General features: G+C 39.9%; 1 long non-coding RNA gene across 1 annotated transcript in view; it reads right to left on the bottom strand.

Annotated features, from left to right (window-relative positions):
* Positions 1–17,928, bottom strand: part of LOC132766608 (uncharacterized) — a 45,788-nt gene extending 27,860 nt beyond the window's left edge. The window contains exons 1-2 of the long non-coding RNA XR_009630512.2: positions 17,832–17,928; positions 7,051–7,112 (exon numbers count right to left, since the gene is read on the bottom strand). This is a non-coding gene — a long non-coding RNA (uncharacterized lncRNA). The remainder of the gene's footprint in view (positions 1–7,050; positions 7,113–17,831) is intronic.
* Positions 17,929–18,190: the final 262 nt, after the last annotated feature.

The raw sequence follows: 18,190 nt of genomic DNA, 5'->3' as shown, positions 1-18,190 counted from the left end.
TATACATCATGATTTCCAGAAATTGAATTATGCCAGTCTTTCTGGTAGAAGCCAGTGCTAACATTATTAAGAGTGACAAAAAAAATAGCTGATGTATATATATGTGTTAATGGATGGATGGGATAATGGCAGCTCTCAGGCTGTTTCTATTGAGTTCTTCAGGTGCTCTTTTCTATCTATGCACAGAGCAGTATGTGCCATGTAGCCTTTTTTAGAATCTCCCAAGCTAGCCAGATATCATCACATTAACTAACACACTGATCTTCAGTCAGTTGTGTACCAAGTGTATTGGTTTCCAGAGTCACAGTCCAATGCTCAAACTGCTTATAATTTGAATGGAACAATAGTAGCATTTTCAATGCTTAACATCCACACCATGTTGGATACAATAGTGACCAAAACAGAAATGTCCAGTTTGTTTGTTTTTAATCAAGAAACTAAACAAATTGGAAACAACCAGAAATCTAACATGCCTGTTCTAAAGATATCCAAAATAACTGATGGATCAGTTTCAGAAACATATACACTTTGATTCCTTTACATAGAATGCACCAGGTCTGGTGACTAAACAGTCCTTCTCCTGCCCAGGATCTGGGAGATAGTGATTATAATGGCAGTGGTGTGTTCAATCTGTTCTGAGTTTTAGTGTGAACTTTACATGAGTTATCCAAGTTGTTGAGACTTTTCCCCACAATAGGTTCAGTACCTTGGATAGCTCTTTTAAATATTAGATGGAAACTGCAGAGCAGATGCAATGCCTCCTTGATATTGGAACAGAGTAGTAGGATAATTTTTTCAGATACCATTTTCTTTCTTTTCATAGGCAATGCCATTGAACATAGTATCTGAATGTGTTATTTGGAAGGACAGATAACACACTCAGATTCAACAAAAAAACCCCTTAAAATCATTGTAGCTACTGCTCAAAAGTAGAAAAGAGGGAGGTTAATGGGAAAGAGTTGACAATTACTTCCCAAAAACGTTGTCTTGAAAGCTCAGGACATAGTTTCACCTAAAAAGTACTTTGTGACTAATAACTTCCCAGAAAATAGCAGTTTCCCTAAATGTACTGTCATTCCTAGCCAAGGTGTGCTAAGGTGAGCCAGTACTTATTTTAGGATTTTTTAAAGGGCATCATGTCTGTATTCTTTCTTACAGGTTTCCGGTGCTTAAAAAGCAGAGGGGAAAATTTTGTACTTCACAGTCTGAAAATAGACCATCAGACATTAGATGATCATAAACATGTCATTATATATAAAACTATGCTTTTAAGATTTTAAAAATGTAGAAGAAACAAATGCCACACTGATAAAATCTCTTTAACACATTTTGTAACTATAATTGTTCAGCGATTATTGGCACTCAGGGAGACTTTAATATGTGAAAGTAGCCAATAACTGATTTCCTGTTTCCTTTCTACAACTATCTAGTAGGGCTGTGTACAGTTCTGTTTTTGAAAACGGGCTCCGGATGGTTCAGAGGATTCAGCTGCTGAATCCATGAAAACGGGCCAGTCAGGAGTCAGCCAAAGCCTTAGCTGGAAAAGATCACAGCAACCAGATCTTTTTAGATAATGGGGGCTAATAGGGACCAATGGGGTGGAGCAAGCGGCACTGACTCTACCTGAAGTGAACATGGCAGTTTGTGGTCAGAGCAGCCTCACTAATTAAGAAAGCTGCTATTTCTCCTTTACTTTCTTCCTCAGCAGCTTCCTCCATTCCTTCCCGAAGGCCCTTCCCCCTCACACCCACTTGAGGCAAATGGGAACTCACTTTCCCAACAGCACTTCCTGCTACACAAGCATTGAAGGAGCCTTGTGCTACCTTCTGAGTCATGACGAGAGTTGTATGTGCTTCTCACTTTCTTTCTCAGCCAGAGGCCTGGCTGACTGTACCCATTCTTCACCCCTCTTGTGGTGTACACTTGGGACTTCAATTCCCAGAACCCCCTTTTGTGGATTTTTTTTAAGTTATGGTAAAAACTTTAAAAAAAATGGTGGTTTGTTGAAATTTTCCCAAACTTAGCACACTTGCAGAAGTAAATGTGAGATAAGTTTCATGCTGATAGGCTTAAAATGATAGAGAAATGAGCCTCTAAAATATCTCCATTGTTGGCAATGGACTGAATCCTTTCAACATGAAAACAGACTCGCCTCTCCCCCAAGTTCGGGAAGCTCCCTAAAAATGGAACAAAGGCCAGCCTAAACCAGTCACCAAAAATGGTGAATTTAACACTCCTTCTATCTAGTCAGTAGTCACTTACTATATCCTTTGGAACAGGTTAGCAGTATTTCCCAGAATAAAACAGTGATGGTGATGTATGTTGACAGAGTGGCCCCTCCTCATTGTTATGCACTTTCAAATCATTTCTTATATACGTGAACCTACCCTGTTTTGTTTTTTTTTTTTTTTGTCTTGGCAGTATTTGTTCAGAAGAGGTTTACTTTTCATTCCCTCCAAGATTGAGAGTGTGTGATATGGCCAAGGGGTTTCTAATGGGTTTTCCGTGGCCAAGAGGGGTTTCTGCACTTAATTGGCTCCATATATACATATATACACCATGCAATAAATTACACTTTAGTTAATGAGTCCTTAGGCATGTTTTCTATTCACCTCTTGAATTCTTCTGTAGACCTTGAGTACCTGCCTAGATTTTTGTTGACATTGCTTCTGCAGAAGACATTCATTTGTTTTGATGACCACAAAACAATCACAGTTTTGATAATCACAAAATCATCATACTGTCTAAACAATTTGCAGGCTCTCTGCACTTTAATTAAGCAATTGATTACAATTAACATTCCATAAAAAGTACTTTTGTTTTAGTTTAGATTACAATTTAAAAAGGTGTTGGTTTCCTATTTTCTAAAATAATGAAAAAGTTACCTTTTAGAATGGTCACTGTCAGTCTACTATATGCTGGGGAATACAGGAAGAAGGGCATTTTTCTGTTCCAGTGCTTCAGGTCCCATCTACACTGCTATTTAATGTAGTTTTATAATGCAGCTTAACTACATTGATCTGCCTTATACGATAGTGTGGACTCTTACAATGAAGTTCAGTGCAGTTAAACTGCATTTTGAACCTTCATTACAATATGGTAGTTTAGATAGTGTGACAATTGTGGAGTTCCCTTTTAAGGATGTATGGTAAACACATTCTTTCTCTACTTTCAATCCAATTTTTTTTTAAATTGTCACTTAAAACAGCTTTACTTGATTTTTAAATTAATATTTTTAAAATCTCATTTATTATAACCAACCTAGAGGTGACCTCTTGAGCCAAAAGTAATTATGAAATACTCTTAGCAATAAATTATATATATATACACACATATAATCTGATGCTATCTTGTATCATGCTTTGGGGAATGAAAAGCATTCCCTTCCTGTTTACATAATTGTGTTAACATTTGGGAATTTTCCTTGAAATTTCCTCCCAAGGCAGCATTGCCATTCCCTTGAGGTTTGGCCACATCTACCCAGTTGCCCAGAGCTGCTCCAACACTGCACCTGGGCTAGGCAGGGTTAGAATGGTGGAGATTGCTGTGGCAGCAGAAGCAGGGCCATTCAACCAATGATAACACAGTAGTAATTCATCATCATGCACAGAACAACCAGGTTCACAACCCTGGACCAATTATTATTTTTAGGCTGTGATGTTGGTCTAATTTATTACCTAAAACAGCAAGAGAAAAAACAACAAAATGAATTTGTTGAAATTTTCCGAAATTTCTGGGTCTCTGGTTCAATATTGTCTAAAGGGGAGGGGGTGGATAGAAGATGGAGCTCTTGGGTTTACAGATTACCTCTGAAAGTCTTAATAACTCCTAAGCATATTAGTGCTAGGGAAGAAGAATAAGGCACTCTCTAAAAAAACATGATTTACAAAAGCAGCAGAATAGTAGGAAGGGGCTGGCGCCACTGGACAACCACCCTTACTGTACCCTGTCATGTTCCTTATTGTTGTAGCCATCAGGGGTCATGTGGCTAATTATGATTAGCGATCACTCGAAATGTTGTTGGCAGGAGCACAGTATGATAGAGGAGAAGGAGGAGAAGATAAAGAATCACCCCGTGCTCTCACCTTTCCTTTTCCATTCACCTTGTCATTCTGGCCACTGTCACTCCAGGCAATAAACAACTGGCATGACCCATGTCACAACCAACGGCTGCCATAACAAGAACAATAGGAGGGGATCAAGAGCGAAAGGTCTGCAAAATTCCAGTTTGTGCAATAAGAGGACACTTTATATATGTTATATTGTCTCAATGTATGTGTTTGTATGTCACTGTGTGGAAGCAGTTCTGCTCCATTGTTTTAAACTATAAACTAATAAAAATTAAAAAAAAGAACAATAGGAGGGGATGGTGCATGCCATCCTGTGTCGCCAAGCCACCCAAGCATGTAAACAGTTGCAGCCGGTTTAATCTCAAAACTGGTTCAACTGTTTACATGGCCCCAAAGTTGCCGTTTCCTCCAGATTCTGGGGGAGAAAATGAAGCAACTTGTGACCTTGGTTAATATGATTCAAGGCTATGGCCAACAGCTTTGGCCTTGTTAACCTGGATTAGTTCCATGCATCATTTAGTCACCATGGAGCTGATCCACTGTCCCTACATACCACATGGTCAGTATATATCTGTCCATGTTTTAGAAAATCATTAAGAATTATCACTGTTTTGAAATACATTTTATACATTTGTATAAAATGCTATGAAATAAAAGATAAAATGTTTAGATGAACATATTATCATTGGCAACCATCATTCTAATGGCTGGTCTAAACAAATGGGAATGTAAGTGTGTGCATATGTGTGTGTGTCGGGGGGGGGGGGGGGAGAAGCCACCTCCTCTTATTCATAACTAGAAATGTTGATAGGTCAAATGTGATATACCATAGATTTCCTATTAGCTAAAGCTAATAAATGCTGTGAGATTAGCAGAGATAATTGTGATGATGAATGGAATGATTAACTTCTTCCACTGAAGTATCTATTTCTGGCTCACTTGGGAGTGAAGCAGCAGCAGAACTTACCACCCACCTGACTGCTACTTGAATTTGCTGAGGAATAGTGCTCCCATTCAGTTTGCTGAGGGGGAGGAAGATACAGCATTTGCTCCCCCACCACTGAAATAATGAAGCAGACAACCATATTGGAATAGCTATGGGCAACTTTATTAATTGTTACCTATTTAAACTTTCTGTGTGAGGGATGAACTTGATGTGGAATAAGCTTAATCAGTAGGCACTCTCCAACCAATTCCTCAGCTAACTTGAGCGAGATGCCAACTCTGCTTAACCCAGGTTGTTGCAGGGCAACCCCTTGGGAAGCCTGCCTTGGGTATTCCAACCTGAAGCCATGAGACTTCAGTGAGGTTAGAATTCTCATGAAACTCAAAAGCCATTTCCATTCACCCCCACCTTGGTTGCCCGAACACACAGGTGGAGGTTCCCGTTCCTGGTTTACAACAACAGGGTGCCATAGATGCACATGAGATGTAACTCCATTCCAGATTCCTGCCACATATTAGGGACTTTGTCTCTATCCCCAAGCAAGACTGCCAAAACAGCCCCTATGCCCCCTTGCAGGCCATGAAGAAACTGTTGGTTGCCCTCCTTGGAGAGATGGATGCTATCTGAAATAAGTCATGTCTGGGACCTTCCTCACAGCCCTATATCCTAGATGATCAAGCAAGAAAATCCCACATTCTCTGAGTGTGGAAAATTCAAAGCAGATATTGTGGGATTTTCTGCCTCAATATTCTGGGATATAGGGCTGTGTGGAAGGGCCCTCTGTGTAAGTGATATACTTGAGGTGTATATAAAATCCTAACTATCCACCGCTTTGAAAATTTCTCAGCTTACCCTTTTCTGAGCTATATCCAATTTCCACAGGTCACCGTCCCTGGCCACTCTTGGTGTGGGATGTGCTGACCAAACCAATTGTATCTTAGGCCAAATCTCTCAAATAACCTGCATATCAGCTAGTGCCTTCAGGATTAATACCTTGCCCTTAAGAAGGCCCAAATCATTTTATCCCAAATGTTTAACCAAAACATTCAGTGGAGGAGCTTCCCCAACCTTAAACAATAAAGGATATAGACCATTGCAGTGCATGTCATGATGGTAACATCAGCAAGTCTTAGTGGTAACATCAGCAAGTCCCAGATGCAGACCCAATAGGCCATTTCAGGCATGACACTCCACTCAACAGATGAAACTGTGGCAACATATCATTGCCCAGTGTCTGAACAACTGCCACCCACCATCTTGAACAAACAGAAAAATATCAGTACCATTGAAAAGGTAGGAAAATACACCTAGTCAGAAGGTTTATGCATTTCAGCTGAATCTCGATCCATTTCTCCTGGCCAAATTTCGCTAGACCACCAGATCCATTTTTGCATGCCTCCTGAAAATGGGCAGGTAGGCGAATAGCTATTTTCACTCTGCAGCTGAAAAATCTGGCTAAAACGAGTCTGTTTTATTGTTTTAATGATTGTTTTATTGCTCATGGATGTATTTTTTAATTTGATTTATATCTAATTGTAGTGTATAATTGTAATTGTTTGTACAGGCATTGAATTTTTGCCATTACTTATGTGTAAACCGCTTTGAGTCCCCCTCGGGGTGAGAAAAGTGGTATACAAATACTGTAAATAAATAATAATAAATAAACCCCAAGGTTTCAGAAACATTGAATTCCAGCTGTAAGGCATCCCATGCTAAGACCTCCTGCCTCCAGAAGGAAACCCCATTGAAATCCTTCAAGAACTCAAGCCAAACTACTAATTTAGACCTGACCTCTTGGGTTACCCAAATATTATGAAGAGGTAGGGAGGCTGCACGAATGGCAGAGCAAGATCTTGCTCAGTGCGACTACTTGCTATAACCAATAATTTCCTGGAATTTCCTTCCTATGAGGAATGAAGTTCTATATCCTTAAAATCAAGTCCTCAAACTTGGATTGTGGTAGACTGATACTTTCTGCACATAAGATTTGTATTCTACCCAAGATTGCATTAACTTGCCCTTGTTTATTCTTACCTTTGCCAATTGTGGTGACCATATTCTAAGAGGAGCAGCTTAAAGACCTGGATCTGTTTAGCCTGCAAAAGAGAAGGTTGAGAGGAGACATTATCACCATGTTTAAGTATCTGAAAGGGTGGCATAAGGAAGAGAGCGCAGGATTGTCTTCTGCTGTTCTGGAGACTAGGACTCAGAGCGATGGGTTCAAATTACAGGAAAGGAGATTCCCCCTGAGCATTAGGAATAACTTCCTGACTGTAACAGCTGTTCAATGGTGGAACTCATTGTCTTGGAGTGTGATGAAAGCACCTTTCTTGGAAGATTTAAAACAGAGCCTGGATGGCTATCTGTCAGGGGAATTTTCATTGTGCTTATCTTGCATGGCAGGGGGTTGGACTGGATGGTCCATGTACTCTCTTCCGACTCTATTATTCTATGATTATATAATGCCTTCAATTTTCTGTTCCAGAAAGGAGCTGAATCAGTGAGTATACCACATGGATATGTCTAAAACAGTAACTGTGCAAAAAATTATATTGGCAGCGATATACTTTTATGCATATTTGTAAATATATACACATGCTTCTTTACTTATAAAACATGTCTTTCTTTGATACAACTTGACCTCTCTTTTCCCTTAAAGGGAAGTGTAGTGTGAAGTGAATGACAGACTTTTGTTTGGTTGATTTGTTAACAGATTCATGTTTGAATTAAGATCAAGGATGTCTGGGATGATGGCCCTTCATTTCAAGTGGTGTCTTGTGACTTGGCCAAAAGGCTGCTTGTGAAGGACTAAAAGTGTTTTTGTTTATGCACACACTTTTTTTTTCAGGAAAGGTTTGGGCATAATGAATTGTTGGAATTGCATGTATCCACAAGGCAAAACTAGCACTTTCCCAGAACATTTTTTTTCTTTTAAGCAGAATTAAAAATGGGTTCCTAAACTCAAAAACCAAATGAACCCATCACTTTCAGCACAATAAATGGATTTCTGGGTACTGTTGCTGTTGTTTTTGGTCTCATATTTTTCAGTATTTTTGGCATCTTGTTATCACCTCAGTACTCATGGGACAAAGAGCTTTCTTTTTCATTTCTGAGCTCTCAAGCTTTCACTTTAGCTTAACACACTTTTCTCCCCCACCCTTGCAACACCATCTGTATGTAAATAAATGTGTCTACACAGGAGGTCATCTTTTTATATTCTTTCTTTTTTGCATCCTTTCCCCACTCCACAGCAATGACTCTAATATAAGCATCTCCTCCCAGTTAAGTCCCAAATTTTAGTGATGTGTATGTGCATCTAAAGATGATACAATAGATTTTGTATGTATAAATCAGAAGTGTGTGTGTGACATCTCAATAAAGTGGGAAGTCTATTTTGTTAAAAAGATTCCAGCAATGGCCTATATCATTCATAAAACTGCTTACGTTACTTGTGCCTGAGCATTCATTTCATAGATACTGTATTGTAGATTTTAGCTTTAGGGAACTCTGGAACAAAATTCTTTTTTGAATTCTGTGTATTATTAATATGGAAAGTCTGTAACTTAAATTTGCTAAAAATCAACCTTAGAAAGTCCTTTCATGAGAATGAGATGATATCACAAGATATAAATTATTTGCATTGTTGTTGGCAACATGAAAGGCTCTGGAGCAAAGCATCCAGTTCATTCTCTGTGTTAGTTATTTGATAACAGGGACAAAATATGCCAATTAATTCATTACTTAAAATGGATAAACTCTTTCATCTCAGGGTGATTCTCGTGACAATTCACGACATTTCAAGAAATTCAACAAAGGAACTTTAGTATTTATTTATTTATTTACTTTATTTGTATACCGCTCTTCTCAGCCCTTAGGTGACTCAGAGCAGTTTACAACAGTTTAGATATACAGAATACAAAATCATTATGCATTTAAAAACAATTACTAGTATTATATTGCATTACATTACAATATTATAAATATTATATGTATATACAATATATTATATTATAACATATTATTAGAATAGCACAGGAGACAAGGTGGAACTGTCCCCTGGCCCCTCTTTCTTCGCTCTGGCCCAGAGCGGCAGTTGGTGCTGGGGGGAGGGGTCCCCAACGGATGGCAAATGCAGGATAATTTTTTATTTTATTTTATTTTATTTTTAAAGAATAAAAATGTAAATATAAGTCTAAGTGCCTCCTCACACTAGGAAAAAAACCCCACTTAAAATCCAGTTTCTGTCTCCTGCAGAATTCTGAGGTTTGTAGTTTATGAAGGAACTTTTAACAACCTCACCAAAGCACAAACCCCAGAATTCTGCAGGAGGCACAAACCGGATTTTATGTGGATTGTTCCTCTAGTGTGATGAAAAAAATACCTGGGTAAGGAGGGCCATTTTAATTTGGCACTTAAAAAACAACAGATCATGACATGACTATGTAAATTCAGGGCACCACAATGGATAAAACCTTTTTTCTTCTAATGCATAATGCATCTTATCATAAGTATTGTGACTATCAAGAAGAAAGGACATGGGGAATTTTGTAGGTACTTTTGCTGGCTTTACATAAAAGGACCCAAACTGGACAACAGAAGACCAGAAGCAGAAAGCTAAAGACTTGTCTCCCCTCCCCCCAAAGAAATGACATGGGGATCTTTTTATGGACGCCAAAGTCACTGCTGCAAAATAATCAAATCCACAGCCATATATGGCAGTAGTCATAGCAATGACCATGGTGTCTAAATATATATATATAGCAGCAACCTCCTATTTTATAGACAAACTTCACTTGGAAGCCTTCCCACTTAGTTTGGCCCACTGTTGCTTCATCAGAGAACTTTGATGGACTACACTGTTAGCAAATGACCATAATTGGGTAATCTGTAAGGATTGCTCAAAGTGCAGAAATACTGTCAAAAGCAGACACAACCTTGATGTGTGGTGTTAAACCAAAGTGCTCTATCAGCAGGTACAAATCAATCCATCTGCGATGCCAGAAATACAGCTTAATGACATAACATTAGAAAATGTTGATCATTTTTGCTACCTTGGCAGCCACCTCTTCACAAAAGTCACCATTGACACCAAAATACAACACTGTCTGAGCTCTGTGAGTGCAGCATTTTTCTGAATGAAGCAAAGAGTGTTTGGAGATCAGGACATTCATAGGGATACTAAGATGCTTGCTTAAAGCTATTGCCTTTTGAGGTGGACCGTCTACAAATATCACTCTCAGCTTCTTGAATGATTCCATCATCATTGCCTCTCAAAAATTCTGCAAATCCTTTGGGAAGACACAGCAGATAAATGTTAGTATTCTGGAAGAAGCAAAGACCACCAACATTAAAGCAATGATCCTCTGTCATCAACTTCGCTGGACTGGCCACATTGTCCGAATTCCCGATCACCATCTCCCAAAGCAGTTACTATACTCTCAACTCAAGAACGGAAAACAGAATGTTGGTGTGCAGCGAAAGAGATTTAAAGATGGGCTTAAAGCTAACCAAACCTAACCTTAAAAAACTGCGGGATAGACACTGAGACCTGGGGAGCCCTGGCCCTTGAGCATTCTAATGGGAGGTCAGCTGTGACCAACAGTGCTATGGAATTTGAAGAGGCATGAATGGAGGGGGAAAGGGAGAACCATGTCAAGAGGAAGGCACATCAAGCCAAACCTTGCTGGGATTACCTTCCATCTGAAAAATCGATATCCTCACTGCGAAAGAACATGCAGATCCAGAATAGGTCTCTAAAGCCACCTACAGACCCATCACCAAGACTCTACACTTGGATAGCAATCATACTCGTCCACAAGTGAACTGATGATGGTGGTAACAGGGTCATTGGAGAAACAGTTAAAACTGGAAAATATAATGACAAACAGATTTCTTTTTGTTAGTTAGTTCCCATTACTGATGTCACCATACCATAGTGGAAAAGGTACCTATGATGTCTCATCACTTCTGTTTTTTAGGTACTACCAGTTGATGTACAGTTTTAGGACCACTACTCACATTTTTATGGTTCATGATCTTTATTTGGACCTGGATTGAACATCTTTTCAAACATGGGGCAGTTTAGAGTAGAGGGGATTGTTCACTGGAAGCTCTACATTCCTCTACAGTTAGGATACATGGCCACACTAGCCCAGTGCAGTGCATAATGCTATCACTCTTCTCCTTTCATGGACACATTTAAGGGCCAGTTTGCTCTCAATTTTTAAAGAGAAGCTGCACATGTTGTTGTAATGAGGTCTTTAAATGTATTTATTTAATGTAATGTGTTTTACATAATACTTACAAATTCATTTGTCCATCTGGTTTCTGTGGTGGCAGAATAAATATGGGTTGAAGTGTTACTGAAACTGTCAACGGCTTGACAGTGTGGAAACAACTACAACCAGGATCTATTCTTAATCTCAACCCAAATTTCAATCTGTCATCTAATCATGTGTAGGTAGGTTCCTTTCTTCTTCTGCCAAGTATTGATGGCTGTAATGATACTCTCTTACAGAAAATGACTACATTGAATACTCTTCCAAGCATGTTTACAGAAGCTTTGCTGTGCTCAGCCTAGACACATCCCTGTATTTGATGAGAGGTATTATGTACTTTTCTGTACGTTTGCCTGTCCTTTGCCAGAATAAGGGTCATAAATAAGTCATTCAAACAAATGTGTCTGAGATATAATATAGAACCAAATTACCATACACAGATTCTTCCTTGGTAAACATTTTTTTTTGTTTACTATGTGATGTATAATCTGCAGAACACCAGGGAAGTGACCGTTGTTCAAATCAATAATGAAACAGACAGACAATAACAATTACAGTATCCCAATATATTTAGAGCAGTCAAGGAATGGCCAAGGCTATGGACAGTAGGATATCAAACATTGGGTAGCTAGTGTGTACACTGCCAGGAATGCTGCGTTGGGGTGCTCCTGTGTAATGGTCCAGATTCTCTCCACCTTCACTGCATAGTAGTAATCAATAGAAAATAGACTTCTAGATGAGTTGATCTAGAAGTCTAGAAATCATGAGGGCCTAAACCCTATTAGAAGAGTACTTTTTGCCCCAAATGAAAGTATTGTTACATCCAACTTGGGGAGGAGGGGAGGACACTAGCCTGTGTTACAACTGGGTCTGACAACTCAAAGTGTAATTAAAGTGGGTTTTGCTATTCTGAACATTTGCGAAGGAGTTTAGAAAAACCAGCTAGCATCTGCAAGAAACTCCGTAATAGGGCAGGGGATTGAAAGGTGAGAGTTAGCAGGACAGAGAAAGAGAGGATGAGAAAGGGTGAAGCTGGATATGTGAAAAAAACAATGGAAATCAGTGCACATGTATATGAGGAATCAGGAAAAGAGGGTTCAAAGAGAAGAACTGATGAGTTTTAAGGCTAATCCAAGGACAAAGAAAGGACCTCAAAATACAGTGTTAGAAGCTGCAGAGAAAAACACAAAGCATATGAAGCACAAAGATTTGTGTATAGTGTGGAGGGACAGGAAGTGATTAAGATGATTCTATAAAGTTGTGTTGGTGGTGGGGATCCTCCCCATTTGAGAGAAGAGGAGAGAAGTGGCAGGAGTGTGGTCTTCCTTTGGACAGCAAGCCTGATGGGGGGCACATAACTGAGAAAGGCAGGCTCATGTCCTTGCCTCTCATGCAGTTAGCTCACATTTCTATGTTTGCATGGAGCAAGTGAAGGAAAATGGGAGAGAAGGAGGCAAGTATCAGAAACAGTTTGGAGTCAAGAGAGAGGCAAGAGAGCCCAGGCTGCAATCACTCTCCAGCCTTCCTTTCCCTATTGCACCCACCCTATGCTTACTTCCTCCATCTTCCCTGCTTACCTCCTTGTCCAGTACCATTGTGACAGGGATAGACTCAGTGGCATCAATAAGGTTGGTGTCATAAACTGTGATGACATGCCTTGGTGCCTCTTGCATTCCCCCCCCCATCTTGCATCCCCCCCCCATCCCCATAATAATGCACTGTTTATAAATAACAAAAACATGTTGTTATTGTGACAATTATGGCAACTTTGAAATAAAGACTAAATTCAACTAGGGTATATGTTTTTACAATTGTGTTGGAATCTTTTTCATCAGAAGCTCAGTTTGTTTCAAATTTGTCTTCCTTTACCTCAGCTTTTGTCATTCTTGAAAGATAAAACTTTTTTTTTCAGCCAGTGCAATAAACCATATTTTGTTAAACCAATAAAAAAGCAAGAGATCATGAATATTTTCCTAACACTGAGAGCCATCACCAATCTGGCAACATTAAATACCATGGAAATTAGAGTTGTGTGTATTCATTGCATAGTTTATCTATCAGGGACAGAGTATCATAAAAGAGTATTTTTAAAATGCATGGTGTGCTTACTCACATGTGGAGTTTGATCCAGAACTTCTTCCCCAAAGATAGTCTTCTAGAGAGCCAAATTTTCTACCCTGAAATAGATTTCTAATTGTCCTACTAGAATAATTTTAAGTATAAATCTAATTCAAATAGTGCAAACCAATAACATACTTCTGATTAGTGAACACAGCTTGGAAATGACATGATAGAAATAATGATATTGCCTTTAACACATTATTTCTAGCAAGTATGGGTTTTCCATGTTTCATTTGCAAATAATACTCTTAATGGTAACATTGTTACATTTTTAATTTTAAGAGTGATGGTCACTTCTTTTTTTAAAAAAAACACCTATTTAATTTTTTTTTGTTCCATAAATTAATAAACGTGAACTAAAATAATATATCAGTAATGTGTTAGCCACCCTTAAAGATAGTTAGTAATGGTTAACAATACACATAATTTTTAAAAAGCTTATTTATTTATCGTGTCAGAGGCAGACCAAACAGTTGTATTGCATTTTTAAACAAACAAACAAACAAACAAACAAAACACAAAGTTTGCAAGCTTGGTAGTTGATTACATGTCCTTTGACCAGTATCTGGCCACTTGGAGTGCCTCTGGGGTTGCTGCAAGAAGGTCCTCCATTGTACATGTGGCAGGGCTCAGGTTGCATTGCAGTACGTGTTCTGTAGTTTGCTCTTCTCCACACTCGCATGTTGTGGATTTCACTTTGTAGCCCCATTTCTTAAGGTTGGCTCTGCATCTTGTGGTGCCAGAGTGCAGTCTGTTCAGTGCCTTCCAAGTCGCCCAGTTTTCTGTGTGCTCAGGGGGGAGTCTCTCATTTGGTATCAGCCATTGGTTGAGGTTCTGGGTTTGAGCCTGCCACTTTTGGACTCTCACTTGCTGCAAGTGTCTCTGTAGATCTTAGAAAACTATTTCTTCATTTAGGTCATTGATGTGCTGGCTGATATCCAAACAGGGGATGAGCTGGAGATGTCACTGCCTTGATCCTTTCACTTTTGGCTGCTACTTCCCAGCGGATGTCAGGTGGTGCAATACCGGCTAAACAGTGTAATTTCTCCAGTGGTATAGGGCGCAGACACCCCGTGATAATGTGGCATGTTTCATGAAGAGCCACATCTACTGTTTTAGCATGCTAAGATGTGTTCCACACTGGGTATGTATACTCAGCAGCAGAGTGCAAGGGCAGATATCTTCACTGTGTCTGGTTGTGATCCCCAGGTTGTGCTAGTCAGCTTTCGTATATTATTTCTAGTGCCCATTTTTTGCTTGATATTCAGACAGTGCTTCTTGTAGGTCAGGGCATGGTCCAGAGTGACTCCCAGGTATTTGGGTGTGCTGCAATGCTCCAGTGGGATTCCTTCCCAGGTAATCCTCAGATGCTTGTCTGTTCTTGAGGTGAAAAGCACATGTCTGTGTTTTAGATGGATGAGGGATCAGCTGGTTTTCCCTGTAATAGGCAGTAAGAGCACCTAGAGCTTTAAAAAGCTTGAAGGTCTGTAACACTTTCTCATTGAATGCAGGTTGGTGGAATCACTTTCTATCAAAAACCAAGTTACTTAGACTTGTGATATCAATCATTTCCAATTTGTTTTTAAACCCTTTACAGAAATGGTTAACCAACCAGATGGTGCTTGAATCAGGAAAAAGAATAAAGAGCAGGCAGGAAATGTGCAGCAACCAAGATGTATAAACCTCCAGCTGCTTGAGAACATGGGACTTATAGGGGGGCAGAATCATGCTTCATGTGGTATAACAAGTTAAATAATATATAACCAATATATAATTTAATGTTTCAAATAACAGATGCCATATTACATCTGTTCACAATGAGCAATGCTCTCCCTTGTTGCACAGTGATTTGAGTGACAGGTTATTACTGTGTGTGCAGTACCAAGTTGCTAGTGTGTCTATGAATCTATATGTTTTGGAAAAAAGAGAATTTACTGCTTTTGTTTCACAAAAAATATGCGTTCATGTCTTTCTTGTTAATTTTCCATTTAGTTTCAAGAATGTAAAATGGGAGATCACTGATCAGGAAAGCATGACTAGCAATGTCAAATGTCTGTCACCTGGAGGAGACATGGAGACAAATGACTGGGGATGCTTGCTGAATTCCAGTTACAACCTCCCACTGCAAGGCCCCTGTAACTTGTACAGTAGGATGAACTTACATGACTCAGAGTGCTTCCAGACAGTGCTAAAACCTGCTGTGAAACAGGTTAAAGTAACCCACTTTGGTTTGGGTTCTAGTCCCCATCTCCTCCCACTAACCCGGGATTTCCCTCCCAGAGTGGTTCCATGATATCCTGATTGAAATTGAGATAGATTGAATCCACTCAAAGCCCCCAATTAATCCCCTGAGGAGACGGAAGGGAGGGAAAATCCCCGTCCTCCAGGGTCTGTTCAGGGATCATTTTTTTGCTCCATGAGGATGCGAGGAGAGGCTCTATAGTGGCCAGGAACCCTTTCAGTAAGTTTTATGTGGTAAGTTGGGAGCTGTGAGTGAGAGGTGGGAACCATCTCGCACCTTTTGCCTCCAGAAGCTCGTAGGTGTAGAACGGTTGTGGAGATTGACCCCCAGGAAATGTGTACCACGTCCTGGGAGTCAGTCCCCAAGTTTGGACATCACTGGGCTAAGGCAACATGGGAAGCTTTCTGTATTGCCATGGCGGTCACGTACGCTGCTTGCCCTTCTCTTTCGGCATGGAGCCTAGCCAGAATGCGCATGGTATAATGAGCTCCATGTCATAGAATCATAGAATCAAAGAGTTGGAAGAGACCTCATGGGCCATCCAGTCCAACCCCCTGCCAAGAAGCAGGAATATTGCATTCAAATCACCCCTGATAAATGGCCATCCAGCCTCTGCTTAAAAGCTTCCAAAGAAGGAGCCTCCACCACACTCCGGGGCAGAGAGTTCCACTGCTGAACAGCTCTCACAGTCAGGAAGTTCTTCCTAATGTTCAGATGGAATCTCCTCTCTAAAGGGAACGATACCGCAGCGCCGAGGAGCCTCGGTGGGTCCCGGATAGCCGGGCCGGCCGCCCGGCTATGTCAAAAGTGTTGAGATCGTAGAACTCCAAGAGTTGTTGCCACATGTCCTATAAGTTTCATATTCTATTCAGCCCTATAAACCTACTAGATGACCTGAGGCAAATTTCACTCTCCTTGCTTTCCCAGAAAGCAATGATAAACCTTCTCAGAGTAAACCTTGTTAAGAAAATCATATGACTGGGCTATTATAAATGAGAGTAAAAGCAAATATATTTTTATTTATACATCTCAGGAATACTTTAGTCATTATTGCATGTATTGTCGAAGGCTTTCATGGCCGGAATCACTCAGTTCTTGTGGGTTTTTTCGGGCTATATGGCCATGTTCTAGAGGCATTTCTCCTGACGTTTCGCCTGCATCTATGGCAGGCATCCTCAGAGGTCTGCTGGAGCTGGGAAAAAGGGGTTTATATATCTGTGGAATGACCAGGGTGAGACAAAAGGCTTTTGTAAGTTGGGCTAGGTGTGAATCTTTTCAACTGACCACCTTGATTAGCATACAATGGGCTGACAGTGCCTGGAGCAAACTCTTCTTGAAAGGTGATTAGATGTCCCTGCCTGTTTTTCTCTCTGCTGTTTTAATTTTAGAATTTTTTAATACTGGTAGCCAGATTTTGTTCATTTTCATGGTTTCTTCCTTTCTGTTGAAATTGTCCACATGTTTGTGGATTTCAGTGGCTTCTCTGTGTAGTCTGACATGGTGGTTGTGAGAGTGGTCCAGCATTTTTGTGTTCTCAAATAAAATGCTGTGTCCAGGTTGGTTCATCAGGTGCTCTGCTATGGCTGACTTCTCTGGTTGAAGTAGTCTGCAGTGCCTTTCATGTTCCTGGATTCTTGTTTGGGCGCTGCGTTTGGTGGTCCCTATGTAGACTTGTCCATTGAAATCCACAAACATGTGGACAATTTCAACAGAAAGGAAGAAACCATGAAAATGAACAAAATCTGGCTACCAGTATTAAAAAATTCTAAAATTAAAACAGCAGAGAGAAAAACAGGCAGGGACATCTAATTACCTTTCAAGAAGAGTTTGCTCCAGGCACTGTCAGCCCATTGTATGCTAATCAAGGTGGTCAGTTGAAAAGATTCACACCTAGCCCAACTTACAAAAGCCTTTTGTCTCACCCTGGTCATTCCACAGATATATAAACCCCTTTTTCCCAGCTCCAGCAGACCTCTGAGGATGCCTGCCATAGATGCAGGCGAAACGTCAGGAGAAATGCCTCTAGAACATGGCCATATAGCCCGAAAAAACCCACAAGAACTGAGACATTATTGCATGCTTTACAGTTTTATGTGCCTTTAGATTCTTGGCTTTCCGACAGAGATCTGTGCTGTATTTTACTGTATTCAATAGAGAAAGAAGTAACTTCTTACTTGTAATGATTTGCTTTGAAAACTGGTTACTTTTCTTCTTTCTTTCTTTCCTTTATTCTTTGCAATAGCAAGCTGGGATGTTAGTGCTTGTTTGCTTGTAATGACCATGGATGTAATTCTGCTACCTGCAGAGTAACAAATTATGTAATATAGTAAACCTGCTTATTATGCAACCTCACTGAATGTAGTTTTAGTTTTATGCAAAGAGGTTCGAATATGATAGACTTGTGCAGGAGGAACTAATAAAGTCAGAGAAGTATTCTATCTAGACTTCTAGCACAATTTTGTGGCCAACTTCTCTGTTATGCTGGACAATTTGCACAGGTTGACCACAGAATTGTGCTGGTGGCCCAAAGAGA

This window comes from Anolis sagrei, chromosome 2, assembly GCF_037176765.1.
Source record: "Anolis sagrei isolate rAnoSag1 chromosome 2, rAnoSag1.mat, whole genome shotgun sequence".
Taxonomy (NCBI): domain Eukaryota; kingdom Metazoa; phylum Chordata; class Lepidosauria; order Squamata; family Dactyloidae; genus Anolis; species Anolis sagrei.
The sequence above is the reverse complement of the archived record's forward strand: the minus strand, read 5'-3'. Positions and strand labels throughout refer to the sequence as shown.